Raw genomic sequence first — 21,818 nt, forward strand, 5'->3', positions numbered from 1 at the left:
TCATGTTTTGTGATCACAATGATCCTCTGTCCCAAAAGTTCTGAATAGTCGAAAGTCTGAAAAGTGTTGACTTCGATATTTATTTCTCACATGGAATGTTTCTATGGAACCATAGGTAATTTCTCTGTTATTCTTAAATGTAACAAAACATTCAAAACAACCATTCTAAATAAGGTGACTGCTATTCAAATGTTCATTTTCATCTACAAGCAGAGGAATTCAAATCTTAATGTAACTGTCAAATATTGTTTCTCCTTATACAAATCTATGATAATAAATATTTCAATGCTAATACCAATTCAGTGTTAGGCTATTTAAAGCTTGAAATCCGGAATTTTAACATTTCGTTATTGGAGCAACAGATGTCTGGATTGTCTAGATGTTTGACAAACATGTTAAAGCATTAGTGTGCCCAATAATTCTTTGAATTTAATTTGGCAAATCAGATCCCATTCCTAGCCAATAAATTATTGTTTGTTATGTATGCTCTCAAACATTTGAATTAGACTCCTGTAACAAATTTGTCAGAATGTTTTTTTTATCTATTGTAAAAATCTTATAATGTATTTTTTTTAATTTACTTTACAAAACCTATTTCATCTTACACCCATTTCTAATGATTCTTGTTGTACCTCTACACATTTTCAGTAGATCACTGTTACGTGCCAGATATATATAATTCAATCTCATATCTGGATACTGTCAATACAGAATTATCTCTTCATCTAGAATAATGTGCTTTCTCATGCCGAAAGCAAACCACTATAGCCTAAAACCATCTTTACCACAAGCTAACTATGGCTTCTTAACCTATGCAGATATGCTGTCATATTGTTAATTTTAATAACACAATCAAAAAGCGGAGAAAATTTTTAAAATCGGCTTATTTCTGAAAATTTCAAACAAAGTAACTGTGATAGTTTTTAATAACAGATTTATATTCATAAAGGTGATTAGTAGAAATGTGCATTCATTTTCGTAAGAATGCACATTCATGACGAAAATGGTGTTTTTCGTTTTGTTTTAACGAAACGAATATCCGAATGAATGCACCAAGAAAATTAAACAAAATGAAAAAATACTGACAAAAAGTTGTCAGTATTCATCATTTATTTTATTTTTTTAAAAGGTTAATTCTTACCTTAATGTGCTCTGTCGAGCAATGAGAGTGCGCTAAGTATTGTAGCTACTTTTCACCTGTAGCTTTGAAACATTTACATTCGTTTACTGAAAATTCAATTAACTGAATAGTGCAGCCACCGAATATTCAGGGAAACAAATTTCCCTGAATTTTCATTTTTTTTTTTTTTGTCCAGAACGAAAATTTCTTGGCTGTGATTAGTATTCTCAGTTTGTTAAGGTCTTAACATATATTTTCTATTTTTTTTTACAATGGTATAGGTGTTTTCTTTATTCTTATATCTGAGTTTAATATCTGCTTTTTTAATACAATTGCCTGATAAAAAGTTATAAATATTAAACAATACATAGTTGTAGTTACTCACTATGGCCCTGATATTCAAAACCTCATTGCTCAGGTACGGCGAGTCCCTTAAAAATTTTTTAGAAACACAAATTTTATTTTGAGAAATGTTTGTTGCTATGTAGTGTTCTTTATGTGAAACCGAGTCTCCTACATTACAGTACAAGGTATACACAATTCCCAAACATTTTGCATGATTTCTCTCCATGCCAGCAAGGTTTTGAATATCAGACCCTGAATGTCATCTTTTCATAACTGTACTCAATTAGTTTTTGTAAAAAGCCATAGTAAAATGTAAAATATATGTAATTTGAGCAGTGATTAAAATGATTTAAAAAGTTATAGAATACATTAGATCATTTAGCTAGTTAATATTTCTGTAGTATTATGTAATTGTTCTTAATTTTATCTCTAAATAAAAAACACTACAAATTTTGCATGCAGTGCATAGATGCATGGATTGATAGATAGATAATAATTATTGTTATTATTATAATTTATTTGTATACCTCCGTAAAATTCCGTAGCGCTAAGTAGGGGTATACAATGACAAGGGTTTGTAATAGGGTACAAAAACATAACAGACTATACAGATCTAGCACAGGGCCCAGCTCTGAAGAGCTTACAGTCTACAGGCTGAGGGTGCAGAGGCATAAGGTTTGGGTTAGCTTGTCACGTTAATTGTAATAGCAGCAGTGAGTCAAGGCACTTTAAGATTTATTTTGGTTAAGATGAAAAGCAGAGGAGAGATGGTAAGCCTCTTTAAATAGGTGTGTTTGAAGCATTTGAGCTATACATGGTTGGAGACTGTCTGATAGAGCGGGGTAGAGAGTTTTGGAGGACAGGAGCAGCGCATGGGAAATCTTGGAGGTGAGAGTGGGAAGTAGGGATCATAGGACTGGAGAGATGAAGGTCAGAAGTTGATTAAAGAGGACATGTGGGGGAGTATTTGGATATAAAAAGGAAATATAGCTGGGAGCAAGCTTGTTAAGTGCTTTATAGGTTAGGGTTAATACTTTGAATTGTATTCTAAAGTGTATGGGAAGCCAGTGTAGAGACTGACAGAGCGGAGCAGCTGATATGAGGTGGATGAGTCTAGCTCAAGCATTCATAATAGATTGGAGGGGGGAGAGGTGGTGTTTGGGAAAGCCTTTTAGAAGTGGATTGCAGTAATTAATGCGTGACAAAATGAGGGAATGAATTAGTATTTTTGTAGTTTGAATAAGGAAAGGTTGAATATAGAGATGTTGTGTAGGTGGGCACAGCAGGATTTGGCGAGCGCTTGTATATGTGGAGTAAATGTGAGTTCAGAGCCAAGTGTGACCCCAAGATGGATAAATAGATAGATAAATAGATAAATAGTTGCACATTGTTTCATACAGTAAAGAGTCTACACTGTAAAGAGACCATTAATTTTGAGCCAAGTGTCAACAAGTAGTAGATGCTGTTGTCTCCACCCAAAGTTTCCAGCCTGCCGGAAACTAAAGTTAACAAGCAGCGGTCGTAATCACCCCGATCCGATACGATTGAGATGATTGACACCCCCTGCTATCGGCCGATTGGCCGTGAATGTGAAGGGGGCAGCATTGCACAGCAGTTCACAAGAAATGCTTGTGCAATGTTAAATGCATACACTGTCGGCATTTAGCGATTATTGGGTGTACGTGATTCGCTTTTGTCCGCCTGGCAAATAATAAATCTACCACATTGATTTTCTTGTCTATTTATCTGCATCCTTCAGTAGTCTTCCACTTTAAATTTTATTTGCAATTTGGTCCATTTGCAATCTTTTTCATGTCTCTGGGTAAAGATTAATTGTGATACAAGTGAACAGATCCAATCTTAATTTAATATATTGTTTTTATCTGTATTTGAAATTGTTCAGCCTATATGCATGACTTTGAAACAACATTCCGGTTGTGGAAGTAAACTATTATGATAAAGCATTGACATTATTAGGCTTTCTGACCACTAATTAAATGCTGTGATGAAAATGAAAAAAAAAAGAGTTTACTAGATGTTTTTTATAGTTATTCCTGTGCTACATTTATATATAAGCAATGCCATTTTCCACAAAAGGTGGTGTCAGTACACTGTTGTACATGGAAAAATATTTAACACAGCTGTGTCACTTATATACAGCCCTTACATTGTTTATATTTTAGTACATTTGTGTTCTTCGTAATATTACTATTTGCCTATAAGCTCCATTCCATCAGACAGCTTAGCCAAAGTATTTTTCATAAACTAAGAACATGTTCCCTTTAAGTCAAACCAGTAGAATGTTTACACAAGGGCCTGACAGGTGCGACCTATCACAAGCTGCACCTGCCCAGTTTTTATTTTCCAGGGTAATTCAGAATTGCTTACTTTAATTACAATTGAAGAATTGCTTCTATATGAGTGGGATCTGGAAACAAAACACTACTGCAATAGTATAGGAAATAGTATAAAAAGACATAGTATATAAAGTATGCATTTAACTGAGAAGCACCATTCACTATCATTTTTTTTTTTGCACGTTCTCTCCAGACATTTCCTAGCTATGCGGTCATGACATATTATGTGAAGAAATAGTTAAACACCTTTTGTGTATAAGTGTGGTTGAGTTGTTTCTGACTATAATGTCCAACAGTCAAGCAGGTCCCAAAAAGGCAATGTTTACACCTAGAATAAACATTTAGAAATAGATGGACAGTGTGACATTCTTTCAGAAAAGACTGTAAACATAGTGAAATGTCTTAAAATGATTTTGCAAACATAATACGTTTACTATATTCTGTGAGTTTAACTGTAAACATGAAAATGGTGGAGAATTATTCACAGAATCATACTGAGTAAGGTACAATATGAAAATATGAACTATAACAATATAAGGCTGATAGAAAGTATGTGAAGAATGAACTGGATGATGACTTTCATTTCATTGCCTATGTACCACAGTGAGTGTTGCTGGGACTTTAAGCAAATTCTGTCAACTGTCAGTATCTGATTACAAAAAAGCATCTAAATTGACCTTGACTGTGCTCTTATTCAGTCAACTATAAGGGTGGTCTCAAAATGTCATACCTGAAAGGCCAGACCTCCCATTGCAGTCCTCTTGCCTGGGTTATTTTGTGTGTGGGCGAAAAAGGATGTTTTGTATTGAGTATCCGAGAGTATCTGGAGGAGGCAGACTACAAAAAATGCTAAACCCATTGACCCCATAGCGTCGATGGATAAATTGAAAATTAGATTAGTAGTGACAATGTAATGTGATTTTCATGTACTATGTTGAAAAGCCACTAACTGTTTTTCCAATTATTTTGAAGTATTTGAAAAATAATGATGCCAGGTGAAATGAAACACCACATCTTGCTTTTGTGATTAAATGTGACGTTTAAACTTAGAAAAGCAAAACGCCAAACGAAATACAAAGTACTAGTAGTGTATATTTACATACAATGTTTTAATATGCTCACATTATCTACATAATTGTATAGACTGTATATTCAATTTAGCTGTTCTGCTGCAAGTAAATGGAAAAGATTATTGGCCAAATATATCTAAAATTTAATACATTATTAATATGGTTTTTAGCACTTAGTAGGATTTAATAATAGGGTCGTGCTCAAAACAAGAAATTTACATTATTGTACAAATACAAAATTGTGCTTATGCAACCATTTAAACCGTCACCTGTAGTATTATACAGAAAAGTATGAATAACAGTGTTAATACAACTTGAAATGCTCCCAAGTTGTATTAAATGGACGTGAAAGTCAAAATTAAACTTTCATGTTTCAGGTAGTGCTTGCTATTTTAAAAGACTTTTCAATACACTTTTCATTTTCAATTTTACTTTGTTCTTCTGTAGCCTTTGTTCAAAAGCATACCTAGAAAGACTTAAAGGCAGCAGTGCACTACTGGGACCTAACAGGTAATTGGTGGCTATAAACATATTCTCTTGTCATTGGCTTGCCAGATGTGTTCAGCTAGTTCCCAGTAGGTCAAGAAGAGATGCCTTATAATAATTACTTGTATGTAATACGTGGTTTTTAAATACTACTTAACATGTATATATGTGCCCTTTTCAAATATGTCCGCTGAGCCCTCTTTCCATTTCTGAGTGAGGTTTGATGTATGTACCTTTAAGTAACACGGCCACTTTCCAATTATTAATTACTATGTTTGTCATATAAGCTAAGCTATTCATTATGGCTATAGATCTATGATTAAGGCACGTTTGCTGAAACGCGTAAGACAAGTCATGTTGCTGTGTTTATAACTATTTGGATTTTATCATATTTTTATCATCATGGTCTATAATGTGACTGAATAAAGTTGTTTTTAACTTTTACCCTGTGTCTGGAGGTTTGTTGGTTTCCTGTTTGTAGTTCCCAGTACTGCATTGCTACAAATGTTCCCATTTGCGGGCACGCAATAATTAAATAGCCATTACAAGTAGCTGGTTATTGCTACCGGGAGTTCGCCGTAGCAATTAGTGCTTATAAAATTAACCAGAGATCAGATTTCTGGTTAATTTTATAAATGTGTCCCAAATGCCCCAAATACCTTCAGACAAACAAATTAGAAGACAAAGGACAGCATGGTTTCACTGCAAACTAATCTAATTGATTTATTTGACCATGTAACTAAATTAATAGACCAGGGAGGAGCCGTAGATGTTGCATATATAGACTTTAGCAAAGCATTTGACACTGTCCCACACAACAAACTTATTCACAAAATGTATTGCCTTGGAGTAGATGTTAAGATTGTGAAGTGGTAGAATGCTGGCATAAGGATAGAAGGCAGAGGAATTCAATTAATGGAGTACATTCAAATGAGGGGTCAGTTTGCTGTGGTGTTCCCCAAGGGTCAGTTCATGGGCCTGTTTTTTTTTAACATTCATAAGCGATATTGGAAGTGGGCTTTAGGGAAAGGTTTCCTTGTTTGCTGATTATACAACAATTTGTAACCGAGTTGATGTTCTAGGAGAGGTTGATCAAATGAACAGTGATATTAAAAACTGGAGGACTGGGCAAATAAATGGAATCTGAAATTTAATATTACCATAATTAGTTGGGCCACATCTGGAATACTGTATTCAGTTCTAGAGACCATATCTTCAGAAAGAAAGAAATAAACTAGAAAATGCCCAAAGGATTACTACTAAAATGGTACACAGTAAAATATAAAACGTACAAAGAAAGACTCTGTGATCTAAATGTGTATAGTTTAGAGGAGAGAATGGAAAGAGGTGACATGATAGAAACCTTCAAATATATGAAGGGACTTAAAGGGACATGAAACCCAATTTTTTTCTTTCATGCTATAGAAAGAACATGCAATTTTAAACAACTTTCTAATTTACTTCTGTTATCTAATTTGCTTCATTCTCTTGATATCCTTTGCTGAAAAGCATATCTAGATATGCTCAGAAGCTGCTGATTGGTGGCTGTACATAGATGCCTCATGTGATTGGCTCACCCATGTGCATTGCTATTTCTTCAACAAGGGATATCTAAAGAATGAAGCAAATTAGATAATAGAAGTAAATTGGAATGTTATTTAAAATTGTTTTCTCTACCTGACTCATGAAAGAAAAAAATTGGGTTTAGTGTCCCTTTAATAAAGTGGAAGATGAAAGCATTTTCCACAAAAAAACAAATGCCAGAACAAAAGGTCACAATCTTAAGTTAGATGGTAGCAGATTTAGGAGAAATGTGAGGAATCATTTTTTTACAGAAAGGGTGGTGGATTCATGGAATAAACTTCCAATTTACTTGGTAAATACAAAGACTGTAAAGGAATTAAAAAATGCCTTAGACATGCATAAGGCTATCCTAAGAAAAAAGTAACATGTAATATTGGTAGACTTGATGGGCCTTTTTGGTTCTTCTCAAATTATATGTTTAAACATAGTTATAGCAAAAATGCTAAAAGTTTTGTACTTTGGGCAAGTTTTTCTCTGAAATTCCCGCTAGTGAAGGGGTTAAACCTTTCACTTGTTCTGAATCTTGACTATTTGTTCAACATTTGATGGTTCTCTAGAATAGACAGTAACCTTATTTATTATTTATTTATGTTTATTATAACTAGAATGACGTTAAGCCTTGGTTAAAATATTTTACTTGAGAAATAAAAACTTCTCGTTTTCAACTAATGTCACTGGGCTCCATTTTTTAATTGCCAGGCGGACAAGATTCACTTATAGGAACCTGCTCACCTGATATCTCGTTGAGCAGGCCACATCTGCTTTCCATATTTATCATTAAACAAGCCGCTGCTTATACAATGCCACCCCCTGCTCTTTCATGGCTTTCAGTCATCCCTTATGGGTCGGATCGGGATGATTTAACGCAGCCATACTTGAGGTGGCGGTGAGGCTAAGTAGCTGCAGTCTTAAGTCTGAAGCTACTTAACTAGCATTTAAGGCTTGCTCATGTGAGCCTGAAACACTGGGGCACCATAGCCGCATCCACACCTTAATAAATAGGCGTACTGTCTTTAAGGGTATATTTATTAAAGTGCTGATGGACATGTTACGATGTAGCGTATCATGACTGCCGCACATCGATAAATGACGACAGCATACGCTGTCAGCATTTATCATTGCACCAGCAGTTCTTGTGAATCTGAAATTCTTGTGAACTGCTGGTGCAATGCCGCTCCCTGCAGTTTCGCAGCCAATAGGCCGCTAGCAGAGGGTGTCAATCAACTCAATCATATTCAATTGGGTTGATTTCTGTCCGCCGCCTCAGAGCAGACAGACAGGTTATGGAGCAGCAGTCTTTAGACTTCTGTTTCCGGCGAGCCTTCAGGGCGTCAAGCTCCGTACGGAGCTTGATAAATTGACCCTTTAATCTCTATAAATATGATGTCAGTGACTTTGAATGAGACTAATATTACATTAAACTCAAAACTACCTGTTAGCAGAATTCAAATAAGCTTAGGGAGAGAATATTTTAAAACACTTGATTTAGCCAGTTATGGACAGATATAAATGAGGTTGTGCTCTGATCAAACTATCACTATTTAGAATGTTGCAGGGTCAAGTGTTTGGATCCAGCAGTATGTGAACAGCCTCTCTTGGGGTGGAAGTGGAAAAACAGTTTTCAAAGTTAAATTACTGGATAAGTGTGCAAACATTAATAAAATTATATTGCCACTTCAAAGTTATTTTCGCATGCATGCTTAACATTTTATGGAGCATTATATTTTAAGAATGAGTTCAAATCCTTTAAATACCCTTTAAGCCAAGATATAGTAGACTTGTTGAATGATCGTTCTGTTAAAAATGAGATCTGGAAGATCTGAGTGGAAGGTTTGCTAAGTTGCTGCAGTAATATTATTTATAGTATGACGAACACCAGTGGAGATTATGATTGACATTTTCTCAACTCTTCAAAAACCAAAGAAGATTTCAAGGTTGAAAAATAGCAAGGAAACTTACCATCAGTACAAGGATTAAATGGTTTTCAAGACCACAGCTGTCTAAAGCATGCAGGCCCAAGTTTAAGAAAAATTCCACTGAAAGCACATTTCAAAAGGTGTAATGTGTTTGCCGTGCTTTTATTTTACGCAGCAGTTTTCAGTATAACATCTTCAAAATCATCATTAAAAGATATCTAGTTCCTGGAACACACACATTGACGGAAAAACATTCCTTCCATTTACAATGTAAAGTTTTATTAGGTGGTTACACGTATGTTACAGAAATATATGCTGTTTGGAGGGATATGTGTATTGTTTGGAGGTATTTAGTATATAGTGTACCACATGCATTCTCTCTTAAACAAATATCAGCTTAAACTAGAGAGACATTAAACCCAACATTTTTCTTTCACGGTTTAGGTAGAACATACAATTTTAAACAACTTTGACATTTACTTCTATTATCAAATTTGTTTAATTCTCTTGGTATCATTTATTGAAGGAGCAGCAATGCACTATTGGTTTCTAACTGAACACATGGGTGAGCCAATATATATATATATATATATATATATATATATATATATATATATATATATATATATATATATATATATATATATATATATATATATATATATATATAATATATATGCAGCCACCAATCAGCAGTTAGAACCTAGGTTCTTTGCTGCTTCTGAGCTTACCTAGATAAACGTTTCAACAAAGGATAACAAGAGAAGGAAGTAAATTAAAAAATAGATGTAAATTGGAAAGTTGTTTAAAAGTGTATGCTCTGTCTGAATCATGAATGTCTAATTATGACTTTACTGTCCCTTTAAGCAAATTGTAATGCTAAAATTTCTATTACCTGTACTCAAAGGGACTGTCTAGTTAAAAATAAACTTTCATAATTCAGATAGGGTATGCAATTTTAAGCAGCATTCCAATTTTCTTTTATCATCAAATTTGCTGTGTTCTCTTGGTATTTTTTGTTGAAAGCTAAACCTAGGTAGGCTCATATGCTGATTTCATAGTGCATTTTGAAAGTTTTCTACAGCCAGACAGTGCTAGTTTATGTGTGCCATATAGATAATATTGTGCTCACTCCCGAGGACTGATTGGCTAAAATGCAAATCTGTCAAAAGAACTGAAATTAGGGGGCAGTCTGCAGAGGCTTAGATACAAGGTAATCACAGAGGTAAAAAGTATATTACTATAATCAAGATGGTTATGCAAAACTGGGGAATGGGTAATAAAGGGATTATTTATCTTTTTAAACTATAATAATTCTGGAGCAGGTAGTCCCTATAAAGGGCCATAATAGTAAAAAAATGACTCTAATTTGACTCTACGCTACTGTGTGTTTAACCCCTGCAAAAAATCAGTCACTGATCTAATTAACAGTGCTGGTCACATGACTCAGATGTGTAACTAGCACTGCTGATTGGATCAGTAGCAGTTCCTGCTCACGACCAGCAATGCTCTATGGGTCCTGAGCAATATTTCTACTGTGTGTTCAACCCTTTTGCAGAGATTAACTCACAGTAGTGCAAGGTCGATGCACTAACGAATTCACAGCAAGTCTTTTTTCGACTATTATTGTCCTTTAATTGTCATGCACTACTCTTGAAAAGCTCTTCAAATTATATGGTCTGCATGTCCTTTACATAATATTATACAACTATATTGTAGTTTAGGCTAGTGCATTTAAATCCTTATTTCTTTTTATATGCTTGAATTCTACTTTATTATGATTGGCTAATTAGATTAAATAAGGGCATTTATCTTTAATGTTCCAAAATATTAATTTTAACTTTAATGTTAACATTCTATATATAATGAAGCCTTTAAAACTCCTTAAAGGAGTTTGTTCAGCACAAGATAGCCTACTGATAAAATAATAATAATAATTATTATGCAGACTGCATGCGTGTGCTTAGTGTGCTTGCTGCTGACAGGAAAGATTTACCATGGCTACAAAATCAATGTACAGTCACAACATCACAGCCTCCCTGCGCGCCATCCTCAGCACTGAGTACAGTGAGAACAAACACCATCACTCACCTTCACAAGTAGCAGCATGTAGCTGGCACACTGGCTACTCTGTCCCCACTGACTCATTGTTGCGGCCATTTGTGTATTCACCATCTCAGTGAGTGTGAGTGCCTTCTCAGTGAGTGCTGTGTTCTGTGTCAGTGAGTGCCATGTCCATCAAATATAATAGGACAAAGGTTATTTTAAAATGACTTTAACTTCTTTAGGTAAGCAGCTACCGAAGTATCACTTATGTACTTAATAAAGTGCTACATATCACAAAAAAAAAATCTTTAAAGGGATATTAAAATGCAAAAAAATACATTTTTAATTTCTTACAGTATGTTACGGTCAGAAAACTGCTGGTTCCAAGCAGACACTGCCACTGTGACAGTCACACAGCTGAGCCATTTTTTTTGCACTATAATGTCCCTGTAAAGCAGGGGTTTCAAACTGGCGGCCCGCTAGCCTCATGCGGCCCACAACCTAATTTTGTGCGTCCCTCACCACCTCCATGAAACATATTATGAAAAATAATAATTATAATATGCTTATTACTGTTAGGGATGCACATACGTATAACCTCCATTAAGCTCTCCATTATAATGACTGTATCCATTTGTTTTAGCATTTACTTGTATAGTGAGCAGCTGCACTATGGTAGCGAGATCATTAAACTGAGTAACATTGTTATTCAAAAGAAAAACACAAACACAAACACAGATAAGTGCATAATGATTTATTTGACACATGCAGAACTTCTTTATATGTGTTCATTACTATGGCAGCACTGATTTCACTCATCATTTTTGCCCAATCTTTTCCATAAAATGTTTCTTTTTTACTTTAATTAAATACTTTATATTTGATAAATATACATTTTATATGTATTTTATATTATATACAACAGGTATATGTCTATCACTATACAAACTGTAGGTCGCTATGCAGACAGCATTGTGATCCACTATTTATAATGCAGAGGAAATGTTATACTATGCGCATGCATATTCTTAACTGTGAGCATGCTCCGAACTGGGCTGCTAGAGTAAAAAATAACACAGACTCTGTGGGATAGCAACCAGATGGAGCGTGTGTCACCTTCTTAAAAGCATTATAGCGCGTTTCTTCAAGCTAGAGTAAGTTACTTAGAAGTGACAAAACACAATCTTTTGAAATGTATAGAGTTATAGCAAACACCACTGCTTTGTTTAGCAATGGCAAGATATGTAGGTAGTGTGCGGCCCACGTGAGTTGCACTTGTATGGAAAATGGCCCGCAACTCAAATCAGTTTGGCACCCCTGCTGTAAAGTATATGGTAAATCTCAGCAAAATGTGTCTGTTTGGTGTAGCTGTATATGATTAGTACAATATCATTACTTGTTAATGTGCCAAGGATACTGACCTTATATGCCACTTGCCTATAAACAGCAGAATAAATATTCATATGCTTTATAATAAAATGCATACAAATAATAATTTATGTGTGTGTGTAAACTACATTAATATTTTTGCAACCTGTAAATATATCATGTATGCAGTGAGTGCCGAATATTAAATATAATACATTTCCTATTTGGACTCTTAAAATATATTTTAAGACTTCAAGATCTAAGTACTCTTCTTCAGCTTGAGAAGAAAGCTTCGCTTGTATTCCTTTGAACAATATGTCGCTTTGTAACTTGAAAACTGTAGTAAAACCTATTACAGCAAGCACACCACAAGAAGTGAAAATTAACAGCAATAAACAAAAGCTATTTGATTTTGAAGGGTTTATTATATAATATAAAATATGTTTTGTTTAATTGTATTTGTCATGAGCGAGCTAACTTATGTTTGGAGTTATCAATCCTTGGCTAGGTCAGTTTACCACCCTTAAAGCTGTACATAGTAGTGAAGCCCTGTAAGCTGGCTGTTAGGCATTCTCCAGGAAAGGTTTTTGCAAGTGGCCCCTTTAGTTGATAAACTCCTACAGGGCCTGTTGACCCAGCTGCCAAGTGCTTATGCAGCAGGTGTTGTTTTTGCGACCACCCTGATAGTACTGCAAACTGTTTAGCAGTTGCACTAACCTCAACCTCAGCTATTAATCCCCTCGTTGCGTGAGTGGCTTACAGAGTACTTGCAAAGCCAGCACAGTAGGGGTTAACATTAATTCAACTGCACAAGGATTTTCAGATGTGACATAACTGCTTAGGAATAAAGGTCAAGAGCATATGTGCCATACATTAATTAATTTGATACACAGCTATTTTGGAATCTTGAAACAAAAAAAAAATGTTATGATATTTCCTTCTTTCAGCAAATCTAGCAACAGATCTTCAAGAGTTTTAATGAAAAAAACATACTGCTTATTTTATTTTCTTAATCACTGAGGAATATTTAAATTTCTTTAAGCCAGCATATACAACATGATTTGTTTTCTTTCTAATGTCTAATCTCAGTGTTTTTCAGTTTGGCTATAGAGGAAACTGGGCATGTACAATTTTATTTAACCAAAGATGACAGGATAGAAAAGAGCAAAAGGAAATTCTCTAATATGCTAGAGCATTTTATTTGCTTGTATATAACTGTGTTTTTTATCCCTGCAAACACATACTTAAAGTCAGTCCCAGAGCAGCAATACACTAGCTAGCTGAAAATATGCAGTGAACCAATGACAAGAGACAAATGGGCGTAGCCACCAATCACCAGCTAGCTCCCAGTAGTGAAGGATATGTACATATTCTTTTTCAACGATACTAAGAAAACAAAGTTAATTTTAAAATAGAAGTGTATTTAAAAGTGTTTAAAATAATAAGCTTGCCAATCTGTATGACTGACAGGTTCAGTCCTATTTTTAAAAAAAACTTTCTGAGGTTTGCCCATGTGAGGTTCTGCATGATAATTCCATGCAAGCAGACTTTAGAGAATCACGTAGCATGAAACCGCACAAGCACTTCCATAGATATAATATTAATATATTATTACAATAAACCTCTTAATTATTACCATTTCATGTTTGTACACAAAATGCAAGCAGCACTGCATCACAGCCAATTAAATGCATCCAACATAGGGCCAGATTGCAAGTGGCATGCTATTTAGCGCTTTCGCTCGCATGCAAACACCGTCAGAAGTAAATTTGAATGCGCGTGTATTACAAGTTGAAAGTAAACTTCAGGGCTTTAGATATTGTGGCCTCATTAACTTCTTCTCCCCATAGACTTTAATGGAGCTTGCAAACTGAAAAGATAACGAACACTTATTGCTCACGTGCTAACCCGGTGCCACGTTACTTTGATCAAACTTGCAGGGGCTGATTTAATTTTCTGGCTATTATTATCTTTTATAATGGTCCCTTGTCTTAAAACTGAATGCAATGTGATATGTATGCATACAATCACCAAATATATGTTATGCACCTTTCATCCAAAATGTAAAATAATTTTAACCCACTGAATCACTTCTGATAGTTGTAACCTTCTGAGGAGTTACATGTTTGTTCAATAAAAACTCCTAACATTTTTATAACTGCATGTAATAGACACTACTATAAAGAAGAATATGCACAGATACTGATATAAAAATCCAGTATAAAACCTTTTAAAAAATTACTTAGAAGCTCCCAGTTTAGCACTGTTGATGAGGTTAGGCTGGGACAGCCAGTGAAAGGGGCTGGGAAACCAGGAAGGCAGACACTCCCCCCTTCCCTGCATATGAAAAGACAGGTTAGACAAACAGGAGCCAGAAGTAGTCTACAGGTGAAACTCGAAAAATTAGAATATTGTGCAAAAGTTAATTTATTTCACTAATGCAACTTAAAAGGTGAAACTAATATATGAAATAGACTCATTACATGCAAAGCAAGATAGTTCAAGCCGTGATTTGTCATAATTGTGATGATTATGGCTTACAGCTCATGAAAACCCCAAATCCACAATCTCAGAAAATTAGAATATTACATGCAATCAATAAAACAAGGATTGTACATAGAACAATATCGGACCTCTGAAAAGTATAAGCATGCATACTCTATGTACTCAGTACTTGGTTTGGGCCCCTTTTGCAGCAATTACTGCCTCAGTGCGGCGTGGCATGGAAGCTATCAGCCTGTGGCACTGCTGAGGTGTTATGGAAGACCAGGATGCTTCAATAGCGGCCTTCAGCTCTTCTGCATTGTTCAGTCTCATGTCTCTCATCTTTCTCTTGGAAATGCCCCATAGATTTTAATAGAGTTTGCTGGCCAATCAAGCACAGTATACCCACGGTCATTGAACCAGGTTTTGGTGCTTTTGGCAGTGTGGGCAGGTGCCAAGTCCTGCTGGAAAATGAAATCAGCATCCCCATAGAGCTCACCTGCGGAAGGAAGCATGAAGTGCTCCAAAATCTCCTGGTAGATGGCTGCGTTGACCCTGGACTTAATGAAGCACAGTGGACCAACACCAGCAGATGACATGGCTCCCCAAATCAACACAGACTGTGGAAACTTCACACTGGACTTCAAGCATCTTGCAGTGTGTGCCTCTCCATTCTTCCTCCATACTCTGGGTCCTTGGTTTCCAAATGAGATGCAAAATTTGCTCTCATCAGAAAAGAGGACTTTGGACCACTGAGCAACAGACCAGGTCTGTTTTTCTTTAGCCCAGGTAAGACGCTTCTGACGTTGTTTGTTGTTCAGGAGCGGCTTGACAAGAGGAATACGACATTTGAAGCCCATGTCCAGGATCCGTCTGTGCGTGGTGGCTCTTGATGCATTGACTCCAGCCTCAGTCCACTCCTTGTGAAAGTCCCCAACACTTTTGAATGGCCTTTTCCTGACAATGCTCTCCAGGCTGCGGTCATCCCTGCTGCTTGTGCACCTTTTTCTTCCACACTTTTCCCTTCCACATAACTTTCTATTAATGTGCTTTGATACAGCACTTTGGGAACATCCAACTTCTTTTGCAATTACCTTTTGAGGCTTTCCCTCCTTATGGAGGGTGTCAGTGATGCTTTTCTGCACAACTGTCAGGTCAGCAGTCTTTCCCATGATTGTAATTCCTACTGAACCAGACTGAGAGACCATTTAAAGGCTCAGGAACCCTTTGCAGGTGTTATGGCTTAATTAGCTGATTAGAGTGGGACACTTTGAGCCTAGAATATTGCACCTTTTCACAATATTCTAATTTTCTGAGATTGTGGATTTGGGGTTTTCATGAGCTGTAAGCCATAATCATCACAATTATGACAAATCACGGCTTGAACTATCTTGCTTTGCATGTAATGAGTCTATCTCATATATTAGTTTTACCTTTTAAGTTGCATTGGTGAAATAAATGAACTTTTGCACAATATTCTAATTTTTCGAATTTCACCTGTATAAACCCACATATATATCTGACACTTTGAGGCTTGGTTAGGAGTCTGAAAATCAGCACATTGTTATTAAAAAATAGCAAAACTATACATTATTACAAAAACACTCGCAGATGGGCTATATAAGCTATATAAAGTATATGGATCATCTACAAAACATTTATTTAAAGAAAAATCAAGTGTACAGTGTCCTTTTAATTGCTATGATATAACATACTTAAACTGTCACTGTTGATTATTACACAACAAAGCAAAAGTGCTAGATTAGATTTTAGTTGTTAGAAAAAAAAACTTTATAGACAATGGGTCACAATCATTTGTTAAACTTTCAAACGTAACATGATGTACATTATTGCACTTTATCTATTACACTAAACCTTTTCATTTACAATCTCTGAGAAGAGATAGTAGGCACAAATACTCTTTATATGGTCATGAAACCCAAAAGGCAGATTTTGCTATACTTCTCCAAAGGGCGTTCCCTGCATTTTTGTATGTGACAAAAATGTAAATGTAAAGACAAGCCCAGTGCAATAAAGCTTTGCATGACATGAGAGTTTTGCTGCATTTAAACTTTTTTCTTTAGACTTCAGATGAACTATTACTACATTTAAACTTTTTATTTAATTTGAAACTGAAAACTGTCAGTTTCCCAGAGAGCGTCATTACTTTCTTTGAGCCAGATAATCAAACATTCTCTAGTTTGGAGAAAGATTTCACAGGGGCTGAAGTCACTGAATTTTCTAAGAAAAGGGGAGGAAATTAAAAGTCCCAGAGAGATGAGAGATGCGTTCCATAGAAAGTAAAGAACCGCTCTGGGGAAAAAAAATTCACATGGAAGAGAAAAAATAACTGGAGAACACCTGGGGCTAATATAAAGGCTCAGTTTGCATTAATTATAAATTAAACTGAAATGTTTTCACTACAATTTTACTTTTTTGTCTATATTAGTATATATTAATTTTTGTAAGTTAAAATAAAATTAGTGTATTGTGAATTTTGAGCAAACTTACATACTGCATACAGCTGGCGAGATAAATCAGCGAGATCAGCTTGTGTAAACTGCTTACAAATATTGACAAGACTTGTTAGAGAACTTCAGACATACCCTGGGAACTCCCCTGTTCAGCTCAGGGAACTCCCCTGTCCCTCCCACTTTCTGAAGCTGTCATTTTTAGTTTGCAATGCAGCAAATTCAAGGTGCAACATAATTTGTAAAAGCTACACAGAAATATATAAAGTATGATCCTAATTTGTTAGAGTAGCACAGAAACTTACAAAACATTATCAGAAATTGTAAAATCACTGCTAGAACTAAATTTAAATGTATTAAAATATAAATGAGAGTGTAAAACTTAAATGCTATAACACTGAAAGGACCCAATCAAAAGTGTGAAGTAATCTAAAATACAAAGCACAAAGTGTAACAAAACTCTATTATCATGCAGTGCTGTATTGCACTGGGCTTGTCTCTCCTTTATATATAGATATGAGAGAGATTTTGCAGTACTGGAGAGTTCCACCCTTTTTCTTTTGAATATTCAGTGAGTTCAGCCCCTGTGAAGCCTGAACTGCAAATTATTTCGAAGCTGGAGAACCTTTTGAATATCAAGGCTTTAGCACTATCAACAATAAAATATTTTAAAAATGTATCAAATGTGTTTCATTACATTTGAATTTAGTATTCAAACCTTAAAATATTACATCCATTATTTGAATATTATATTTAATGTTCAAAATATTTGGAATCTTAAAGATGTAAGTATTGGGTTATAGGGTATTGAGCACTGAAGATCAAAACTAGGTATCAGTATTCTATTGAATAAGTATATACTGAATAAATTGTGGTATCTTCTTATACATACTTGTATACCAATCATAATTAATATAAATCATTTTTCTAACACTTCTTTTGTTTTACGTATACAAATAAATTAAATGTTCTGTTATGGCACATCGTATAGAGTAAATTCAGTTAATAAGATGAAAGATAGGAATATTTTTATTTGATGGAATGTTAGTAGTGAGCTTTGCAGTTTTATGATGTGATACAATTTTTTCAGCATTTACAGAAATCTTGTAATTGTAAAGGCATTAAGGTAGTCATGTTTATGGAAAAGCCATAGCTATATATTTAATTTTTAACTGATCTGGATCACAGGTGCAATTATTTATAGGTCCCATTAAAGTATGTGAATGTATGAAAAGCAACATACGTATTGAAATTGCTATAAAACACGCACACATAAAATAGGCTTCAGATTCACTATGCCTGTTCTATAACAGTATGTTTATTTTGGCTGAAATAGTTTCAGGTTATAGAAATATATTTTCTTTAGTACTCTACTCTAGGCACTTTTCTAGAATACCTTTTAAACCTAAACAAACTAATTAATGTATTTAATAGATATGCAAATTCTATCAAAGCTAATGGTGTTTAGCAATCAAAATGTATATAATAGACCCAACATGTCTGACTTGAGGATTGACTTTAATTGCAATTCTAATGGAAAAAATGACTTATTTTATTTTTACTTCATTTTATTGTCTTATGGCAGCCAATGGTTTAAATGTTGTAAAAATGTTTATCAATTAAGATACTTATGAATTTGCAAGGCAAGAAAAAAAACAGATTAGAGTGATGGTTTGAACCGTATACTACAGATTACAGGGAGATTTAACTCAATATGGACCAGATTACAACTCGCTTGAGTGAAAACACAGCGGGTTAGCGGGCGCATTGCATGCTGAAACTTTTGCGAGCAAGCAAAACCCGACTTCGGATATCGCGACCGTGCTGACTTCTCCCTTGTGACCTCAATGGAGAGGGCAGAAAAAGAAAACCTAACACTTATTTTAAAATTGAATTAACATTTTCCCCTGTATAAAACATTGGAATGTTAAATATTTACAGTAAACACACAATAAAACACATTATTAAATATTATTATAGAATGATTATTTAGACACATAGATATATTATAGCCCTTTGCAGGCCAATACATGGCCATATATACCTTTGAACCCTTATAAATATTTTTTATTAAAAAATGTTTTAATAAGTGTTATCAGAAAGTGTTTATATTAGTGTATCATCTTATTTTAATGTATTTATGTTGTGTTTGTTTGTTTTTATCCCTATCCCTTTATACAAAGAGGCCCATTTATCAAGCTCCGAATGGAGCTTGAGGGCCCGTGTCTCTAGCGAGCCTGCAGGCTTGCCAGAAACAGCATTTATGAAGCAGTGGTCTAAAGACCACTGCTCCATAACCCTGTCCGCCTGCTTTGAGCAGGCGGACAGAGATCGCCACAATTCAGCCCGATCGAGTATGATCGGGTTGATTGACACCCCCCTGCTTGCGGCCGAATCTGCAAGGGGCGGCGTTGCACCAGCAGCTCACAAGAGCTGCTGGTGCAATGCTGAATACGGAGAGCGTATTGCTCTCCGCATTCAACAAGGTCTGTCGTACCTGATCCGCACTGTCGACAGACCTTTGATAAATAGGCCTCAAAGTCTTCTGTTGTGCTAACCCAATGCACGTTAAATTTTATTACGCTCAAGTGAACGTGTTTACTTTCAACTTGTAATATGTGCGTAAATTAACTTGCCCACGATATTTCAATATTGCGCACACTAACATTAATGCACCATTTGCAATCTAGCTTTACAGTGAGTGCAGAATTATTAGGCAAATGAGTATTTTGACCAAATCATCCTCTTTATGCATGTTGTCTTACTCCAAGCTGTATAGGCTCGAAAGCCTACTACCAATTAAGCATATTAGGTGATGTGCATCTCTGTAATGAGAAGGGGTGTGGTCTAATGACATCAACACCCTATATCAGGTGTGCATAATTATTAGGCAACTTCCTTTCCTTTGGCAAAATGGGTCAAAAGAAGGACTTGACAGGCTCAGAAAAGTCAAAAATAGTGAGATATCTTGCAGAGGGATGCAGCACTCTTAAAATTGCAAAGCTTATGAAGCGTGATCATCGAACAATCAAGCGTTTCATTCAAAATAGTCAACAGGGTCGCAAGAAGCGTGTGGAAAAACCAAGGCGCAAAATAACTGCCCATGAACTGAGAAAAGTCAAGCGTGCAGCTGCCAAGATGCCACTTGCCACCAGTTTGGCCATATTTCAGAGCTGCAACATCACTGGGGTGCCCAAAAGCACAAGGTGTGCAATACTCAGAGACATGGCCAAGGTAAGAAAGGCTGAAAGACGACCACCACTGAACAAGACACACAAGCTGAAACGTCAAGACTGGGCCAAGAAATATCTCAAGACTGATTTTTCTAAGGTTTTATGGACTGATGAAATGAGAGTGAGTCTTGATGGGCCAGGTGGATGGGCCCGTGGCTGGATTGGTAAAGGGCAGAGAGCTCCAGTCCGACTCAGACTCCAGCAAGGTGGAGGTGGAGTACTGGTTTGGGCTGGTATCATCAAAGATGAGCTTGTGGGGCCTTTTCGGGGTGAGGATGGAGTCAAGCTCAACTCCCAGTCCTACTGCCAGTTTCTGGAAGACACCTTCTTCAAGCAGTGGTACAGGAAGAAGTCTGCATCCTTCAAGAAAAACATGATTTTCATGCAGGACAATGCTCCATCACACGCGTCCAAGTACTCCACAGCGGCAAGAAAATGTATAAAAGAAGAAAATCTAATGACATGGCCTCCTTGTTCACCTGATCTGAACCCCATTGAGAACCTGTGGTCCATAATCAAATGTGAGATTTACAAGGAGGGAAAACAGTACACCTCTCTGAACAGTGTCTGGGAGTCTGTGGTTGCTGCTGCACGCAATGTTGATGGTGAACAGATCAAAACACTGACAGAATCCATGGATGGCAGGCTTTTGAGTGTCCTTGCAAAGAAAGGTGGCTATATTGGTCACTGATTTGTTTTTGTTTTGTTTTTGAATGTCAGAAATGTATATTTGTGAATGTTGAGATGTTATATTGGTTTCACTGGTAAAAATAAATAATTGAAATGGGTATATATTTGTTTTTTGTTAAGTTGCCTAATAATTATGCACAGTAATAGTCACCTGCACACACAGATATCCCCCTAAAATAGCTATAACTAAAAACAAACTAAAAACTACTTCCAAAACTATTCAGCTTTGATATTAATGAGTTTTTTGGGTTCATTGAGAACATGGTTGTTGTTCAATAATAAAATTAATCCTCAAAAATACAACTTGCCTAATAATTCTGCACTCCCTGTATATATATATATTCAACACAAACGTGAAGTTAAAGTGAATGTAAATTTTTATGCTAAAGTGCCCAGTTTTTGAAAATTCGATTAAAAACAGGGGCACTTTAATTCATCAAAATTTACATTTCATTCTTTGTGAAAAAATACTTACCTTTTAAACTTGATAGCCGCTCCAGCTACCCCCGGTCGTCGCAAAGCCATTTCTGACTTCAGAAATGATGGATCGGTTATCCTCCAATCACAGCTTTCCCCCCCCCCCCCGGGGAATCAGTGTCTGTTTCGAAGCCTTGATTGGAGGAAGCCAGATTCCTCATTTTAGACCCA

General features: G+C 35.7%; 1 protein-coding gene across 2 annotated transcripts in view; it reads left to right on the top strand.

Moving 5' to 3' along the window:
- The window catches only part of HHIP (hedgehog interacting protein), a 236,651-nt gene that overhangs the window by 156,925 nt on the left and 57,908 nt on the right, over positions 1-21,818 (top strand). The window lies entirely within an intron of this gene.

The sequence above is a fragment of the Bombina bombina genome, chromosome 2 (assembly GCF_027579735.1).
Source record: "Bombina bombina isolate aBomBom1 chromosome 2, aBomBom1.pri, whole genome shotgun sequence".
Taxonomy (NCBI): domain Eukaryota; kingdom Metazoa; phylum Chordata; class Amphibia; order Anura; family Bombinatoridae; genus Bombina; species Bombina bombina.